Consider the following 8,109-nt stretch of genomic DNA (forward strand, 5'->3'; position numbering starts at 1 on the left):
CCCTCGATGGGCATGCCAGTTGCTATTCTGTCTCCAGAAGGTGGTACGGTCTGTTCCACCTCCTGCTCACGTCTCAGTGCGAATGGCAGGCCCTTGGACAGTCCTGCCTGAGCACGCTTTGTAAACTGCCACCGCTGTCCCAGTCCAGTCCCTTCTCCTTACCCCTTCATTGCTTTCCTTTTTTAGCTTTTTTTCCCTGTAGACCAAGTATTACTATAAGAAATTATTTTATATCGCTCTCTTCCATGAGAAGGGAAAACTCCATGGGAGCTTAGTGAAATAAGCCAGAAAGAAAAAGAAAAATACCAGATGGTTTCACTCACAGCAGGAGTATAAAGGACCAGGGGAGAAAGGAATAATAATGAACAACTATGTACCAGAGACATTTTATGGGGGTGGAGCGGGGAATGGGATCAAAAATGAGGGGGAGCAGTGCACTAGCCTATGGTGACGGCACACGGGTGATTTGGTGATGGGAAGCCCACAGGGATTACAACTGAGATGGAGAAAGGCACAAAATGATGTAAAAATAAACTATTATATTATTAAAAAAAAAAAAAAAAAATACTCAAGAACAGGAATGTCACCATCTTAACTGCGGCTGCCTTGGCCCCCGGAGACCCCCTCTTAGACAGACAGAGGCTCCCAATCCCACACCTGATGGGTGGGTGAGGGCTCCTACTTCTGAATGCAGCGGCTAGTCCCTGAGCTGAGCAAATCGGAGAAAACCTGACAGTGCTGAAAAGGTCAGGACAGTAGTCTGCAAAGGGAGGACAGAGTGTGTTCCGAGCCATGTGCTAGCCACCTGCGGAGTGCCAATCTCACAGACACTCAAAGACTTTCTAGAGCCTCTGGCAATCTGGGCCTTAATGATCTTTGGCAAAAAAGTACATTTACCAAGGGTGAGGACCACAGAGGAGGAAAAATTATGCAGAAGTGTCTGCTCTTCACCAGAAATCAAGGCCATCTTAAAAACTGAGACCTGAGTCCTCCCTGGGGGCACAGGGTTAAGCACAGTGCTACAAGGCTGTCTGAAGCCACTGCAGCATGAGTTCGACCCCTGGCCAGGGAGGTGACCCACATGGCGTGGCAGACGTCTCCTGTCCCGCCCGCTGCTCCCCTCAGCCGTGTACTTCATCAGTCTGCCTGTTCTGCTCCCCACTCAGTCTCTGGTGAATCATCTCACCCCCCACACCTCTGGCCTGTACCCCAGTTCTTGTATACATAAATAAATAAATCTTAAAAGAAAAAAACAAAAACACCAAAACCTGAGGCATCTTGCCATCCCAGAATGTGCCCGAGCTCTTTGGCAGGGGTGGGCTAATGCTCACCCCATCCGAGTCTCTGAAGTGGAAGTGGCTGCGTGGCAAGTGTAAAGATTAGGACTCTGCCGGGGACTCAGAAAACACAGCCTGAAGCCATGAGCACTGGCATTTCATAGTGTTGGACTTGGGTGACGTTTCAGAACATATTTTGTCACGTGTCAAGTGGCTGCGGGGGGGGGGGGCGACTGCGGCCACGACAGCGCAGTTCCCAGCTTGCACCAGGGGCAGGTTACATCCTCCCTACCTCGGGCTCTCCAGCTCTTTTCCACCCTTTTCCAAACTCACAGAGGAATAAGTACATATGCATTTAGAGGAACAAAGTATTGGCTTTTTAGTTTTGTTTTCTGAGCCTCACACGATCGGATGAGTTATGTCTAACCCGCCAGAGATGCCGTCTCCTTCGGATAGTAACAGCCTTGGATTCTGAAAACACATTGCCTTCACTGCATTTAATTCTCAGAGCATCGCTGACATGACAAGCTCCTTTCCTCAGAATGTATCAGGAATTCTGTTTCTTAGCAACACCTCTCCCACAGGCAATAAAAGACAGAACATAATTCCCTTTGGGCATTAGGAGCCTGCTCATAATACGCAAAATGTGGCTAATTTTCCCTCAGATGCAGAATTAGAAATCAGTTCTCCCCCTTTGAAAGACAATACAAATGAGACCCTTCAAAGTTAGGCTTCGCCAAAGTTTCACACCTCTCTCATCCAGGGCCTGCTATTTCAGGGCTTTTTTTTTTTTTTTTTTAAGATTTATTTATTTATTCATATAGAACTGGGGTACAGGCCAGAGATGCAGAGGGTGAGAGGCTTCACCAGAGACAGAGTGGGGAGCAGGTCAGGCAGATCAACGAAGTACACTGCTGAGAGGAGCAGCGGGCGGGTCAGGAGAGGTCTGCCGCGCCATGTGGTCACCTCCGGGGCAGGCGGGAATCGAACTCATGCGGAAGTGGCTTTGGTTTCTCAGTGCTGTGCTTTACCCGCTGCGCCAACAGGGAGGGCCTCAGGGCTTATTTTTAAAGACATCATGGAATTTTAATATATTAGGTCTCTAGAATTGTTCTTCATGATTCAAAATTAAGAATGAAGCTTTTCTAATTCTAAGTTCTTTCCTCCTACTCCCTTCTGAGTTCCTCTTTCAAGAAAGTATAACAGCTTACTTGTTCTGAATACCAGCTGCACTCTTCATTTTTATATTCTAGACTTGAGAGAATAAAATTTTTACATTTCTGATTAAGCATTTGGTGCATGTGTATGATGTGTAAAGCTCATATAAAGGTTGAAATCCAAATTTATTATTCATATATCTACTTTCTACCACTCATAGAAATACCTCCTCTGCTGATTAAATCATTATGTGCCAGAGAGTGCATGTTAAATGCTTCATTTATACTCCAAAAAGTTGGTGAGATGCATACTATTAATCGCCATTAGCTGGAACCGAGGCTTAGAAATTTTAAGCAAATCAAGATCACGTGGCTAGTAACAGAGACCAATACCATTAAGTGCTCTATTAGTCTTAATATTTTACTCATTCATTTCCTTTATTTTGTGTTCTCTTCATTCCTGTTGAACCTTCCTGAGTAAAAACCACATGTTGCTTTACATTTCTAGAAAAGGTAATGTCCAGCAGTCCCTTAAGGAAACTTGAACACGTCCCCAACTTAATCTTTTAACACCGGGACTGAATTTTCCAAGGAAGTATTTTTTGAGTGAATTCAAAGCAGTAAAAAAGCTCCAAGCTCCCATTTATTTCTGAACAGTAAGTTCCTCACACCCTGAGCCAAACTATCCTCTCAGCTGTTTAATAACCAGGGTGATTTACCACGTCTTCTCTGTGTCTGCAATCCTGTCGTGTCCTGTGGTAACTAGGAGACCGGCAGAAACAACATTGCAGTCACAATTATTTAAAGTGTCATCCCATCTGATATGTCTCACTTTTCTCTTAGACACCTGACATTTGAGTGGGTATCATTTTCTAGGGATAAAAATAGCGTCAGCGTTCCAGCGTGTGATCACACCCCACTCCTGGGTCAGCACACGCCTGCCAGCCCTCACACGACTGGCCCCCACCAGCACTTAGCGACCTAGTAAACACTGTCGTGGGAAGGATCTTTCTCTCTCTCTACAGAGAGTACTTTTCTCTCTGTATTTGTATTTCTACATAGCTATATGTCTACTAAATGAACTCTTGTGAAGGCTAGCTTTAGATTAATAGATGTCGGTGGACTGCTAAAGAAACTACATTACTCATCCCTCCTCTCGGTTACCTTGAGAGATTAGTCTGTCGCTAAAGACCTGAGGCATTAGAAAGAGCCAGGAGTTGCCTGAAACCTCACATACATGCAAACAAGAAGAAAAGTTGGACTTTGTAGGTTGAATGACCCGTGAGTGGATTTCTCCAGCTTAGAGGAAGTGCGATCCGTCCGCCCTGTCCGCCTGGCGCTGCAGGAAGGTTCACTTGAGCTGTGGACAGCCTGTGACTACAAAGTGAAGAGGGCTTTGCAGCTCAAAAGGTCCCGAGCCCCGAAACTTGGCCTTGTTACAGGTTGCTCTAAACAACTTTGTTTTCTATTGTGGCTCAGGAAAAACAAAGTTCACATTCAGGACTGAACTCCACAGGCATTTCCAAGGCCCTATATATATGACTTTGGACTTTTCTGATCCATTAAGAAAGTGTAACTGAATTCTCTGGGAAAATACCCACATAAGATGGACCTTGCACCAATTCAAATTGAAAAGACAGAACATCCCTGGGACTCATGACACAGCAGTGTGAGCCCATCAACTGGTTTAGCTCAGACGACTCTCACACCAAACTCCTGGGCAAGGTGGATAAGCACCTGCACCCACACCAGTGGGGTTTTTCTGTTATTTTAAATAGGTGAGTCTGAAAGAGAGCTTGCTCTGTGTCCTTGAAGAAAGCTATTGGGATGTTAATAAGGATTGCACTGATTCATTTTATGGCTCTGGGTAAGGTACCTGTCTCAACAACATGGATGGAAGAAGGGATGGTGCCCAGTGAAGTAAGTCACAAGGAGAATGACAAATACTAGATGATTTCACACGTGTGGACTATAAAAAACAAAGGAACAGACAAAAATCAAAACCAAACCCTTGCAATCCGACTGCAGCACTGAGGCTCCTAAAGGGAGGGCTGGAGAGTGGGAAGCTAAGGGGAGAAGGGGCCCCATGGATTCTGCTGGAGGACTGAGAGCTTAGGTGGTGGGTGTGGGAGATAACATGCATTTATTTGGACAGATTATACTTATACCCCTAAAACATAGTGTGCTGTAAATCTGGGTGATTTGGTGATGAGGAGCCTGTGGGGGATTACAACTGAGATGGAAAAAGGCACAAAATGATGTAAAAATAAACTATTATGTTAGTTCAAAAATATTAAAAAGTTTAACCCACACGCAAAAAAAAAAGTGTGTTGTAAATCAACATTACCTCGCTAAACATAGTTTTCCAACACAGAAAAGAAAACCTTTATGTTTCCTGGCACTAAAAGCGAGAGCCTAAGGCGGGGTGGGGGTGTAAAAGGTGCCCAGTGCCTAGGGGCAGAGGGCTTGGTGTTGACAGAAGCCATTTCCTTGAGTCCCACTGGCACAGGGAGCTGGAACTAAATTCTATCCAAAATGTCAGCAACCCTGGAAAGACTATCCCTTGACTAAAGGAAGCAAGAAAACCTTAGTTTTCTAGTCCATTGAGGCAATAAGGAGCCTGTGTTCTCTGAACATTTCCCTAGATTAGGTTTAAAAAAAAAAAAAGTCTCACAAAAAACTAGAACTTCAAATGTGCACTTTGTGCTGGAATCCAAATTTACTATTTTTGTACAGGAGGCACAGGCTGAAATTTTCATATAAAAATTGACTCTGGATCACTTGTGGCACCATTAGCTCAGTAGGGGTATTCCCAAAGCCTGGGATACATGACTCTTTGACTTAAAAGAGTTATCACCTGCTGAAGACAGCTACAAAAATAAAGTTGCACGGCTCAGGAGAAAGTATCCATCACCAAGAGAGCAGCATTACAAAAAGGGGTTTAGCACCCCATGAATGAGGGGGTGTAACTAAAAGAGCTCATAAACTAGAATGCTTGAGATGAGGAGGTAGGAAGACAGTGAAAAAAGGAACAAGAAACTTGAACAAAATAGAAGTAGAAATAAAAATATCGGCACTGAAGTTTTAAAACTTAATGATACGTTAGCGATTAAATAGATAACAGGATTAGTGAGTGGAAGGTTTAAGAATATTGAGAGTCTAGAAAGGAAAGACTGAAGATAATGACACAAAAAAAGGACGGGCAAAGTCTAACAAGTTCCAGAAGAAAAGAAAATGAGAAAGGATCAACAAAGATACAATGGTAATAATTTACAAGAAAGGAAATTGAGGAATCATACTTAGGCTGGAGCAGTATAAATAAACAAATCCCTTAACAGACCACAAGGAAACTGCAGCATGTTGAAGACAGAGAAAATCTCAAAGTCAGTGAGAGGGAGAAATGATTACCCATACCACAGAACAAAATGGCAGAACTCCTCAGCAAGAGGCGGCAAAGGAATTGTATGTTCTAGATGCTCAGGAAACGCTGCCAGTGAGACAAACACAGTTTAACACAGACAGTACCCTCCTCTGCCTCCCTCAAAGGAAAGAATTAAAGGTATTTTAGTATATATCTTTAAAGAGCCTAAAATACTTCAGACAGAAGATTATTTTTTCCAAAAGGCAGGAACGGATAGTGCTATTCACAAAACGTAAAAAGTACATTTGGGCAAGAACGAAAACAAGAACAAAAGGATTCACTCGGATGGGAGGAGGGTAAAAGCAAGGTGACCCATCATCTTAGATCTGAAGCATCTGAAAGGTGAGCGGTACTCGGAGTTCCAAGCTTCCAAGGGCCTCGTGGTGTGCACACTGTTAAGTCAGGGTGCAGGCTGGATCTTTCGCTAGGCTACCTAGCAACCTTAGCCTTAAAGCAGCTATAATTTGTTCTCTGGCACTTCCGAAAGCGAAGGCCCAAATTCAAAGTGTCCAATGGCTCCTGCTCCATGGAGGCGCTAGGAAGACACACCTCCTGCCTTTCTCCTTGCTCTGACCAATACCCACCTCCGGCCTTCCTTAACTTGCAGCTACACCACGCTGGTCTCTGCCTCCACCTCTCCCCAGTCCAAAGAAGTTTACACGCCGAGGTTCTGGGTGGACTTAACTTTTCGGAACTACAATTCAACACAATACATATGTTAAAAAATGTAAAGCAAACTGAAGTTTCCTTTAGGTGCACGTAAGTTCTCAACAAGAAGAGAAATACCAAAAGCAATCTCCTTGGAGGTGGGACAGGAGAAATGGAAGATAAGAAGAAGCATGGTCCAGCACAAATGATCCAGAAATGATTTTCAATATAAATAAGTAAACATGCAACCATTACAAGACAAATTCAGCAGAGACTGAAAGCAAAACCCACATATACCTCTGTTGATCGAAACATTCTCAGTCTCTTCAAGATTTTCCTCAGGGCCATAGCCTAGCAAGGTGGAGCACATTCTCATTAAATGAACGTCCTGAAATAACTTTCATCTGTGACAACTTTAAGACCAGCCCATAAAACAGAGGTCCAAAATAAAAAAGAGGAAAAAACTGCCTTCAAACCAAAGCCTCTTCCCTCACCCCCATTCTAGCAGTAGTAGAAATGCTAAGATTTTTCTGGATTAGTTTCAAGATGTTTTCAAAAAAGACCTCAAAGATTAACAAACAGTTAAAACCATGAGATTTATTTTTGATCCCTCACTCAACTTTATTCTTCTGCCAACTCTGGCTTAAGAAAAAAATGCTTTGACATTCCAGACTCCAGAGAACAGATCTCCTCACAGCCCTGGCAGAATGTGATTGACCCCAGTGAGCACACATTCTGGATGCACAGCACAGCAGGGGCCAGATTTAATGAGTTCCGAATACAAAGTCATTTGCGAGCACACACACATTCAAATGAGAGTATCTCCACTTTGACCTATGAAACAGTGTATAATTCAAAATAAGTCCAGTTTTAGCACATAATGATGTCAATCACATTGAATTCAATGGCTTATGCACTTTTCCTTTAAACCTCATTTAGATGAAATGGACAGCCAGTCTAACAATGCAAAGAATGGGTTACTACTTCAAGAAAAAAAAATTTACAATGAAATATATAAGCAATTTTGATTCACGGCCTATGTTAATTCTTAGTGAACTTCCAAATCAGAAAAACTCTGCCCTTCAGAGTAGTTCAAAATCATACTTGAGGCCCTCCCTGGTGGCACATCAGGTTCAAGTGCAGCACTGCAAGCTGGTCGCAACTGCTTCAGTATGAGTTTGATCCCCATCCTGGGAGGTGACCCCCATGGTGAAGCAGACCTCTCCTGACCAGCCCGCTGCTCCCCTCAGCAGTGTACTTCTTTCGATCTGCCTGTTCTGTCTCTGGTGAATCCTCTAACTGCCCCCGCACCTCTGGCCTGCACACCAGTTCTGTATGCATAAGTAAAAAAAAAAAAATCACACTTATTTGCTTCCCTCAATATTGTTCACTCTCTGATGACAGAATTATACTGTAAACCTTCGTATCTCTGATTCGTGATATAGTGGTTGGTGGCCAATGCATTCATTGAATATATGAAAGATAAGTTCCCCCCAAGTTATTTCCTTCCGATTATAAAGATTCTTTCTCCTAAGCTTTCAGTAATTTCACAGGCTGGAGGAGTTTCATTCCCGAGACAGACTCAGCACTGTTTTGGACAGTCCAT

This window comes from Condylura cristata, unplaced genomic scaffold, assembly GCF_000260355.1.
Source record: "Condylura cristata isolate star-nosed mole 26May11 unplaced genomic scaffold, ConCri1.0 scaffold00021, whole genome shotgun sequence".
Lineage (NCBI taxonomy): Eukaryota > Metazoa > Chordata > Mammalia > Eulipotyphla > Talpidae > Condylura > Condylura cristata.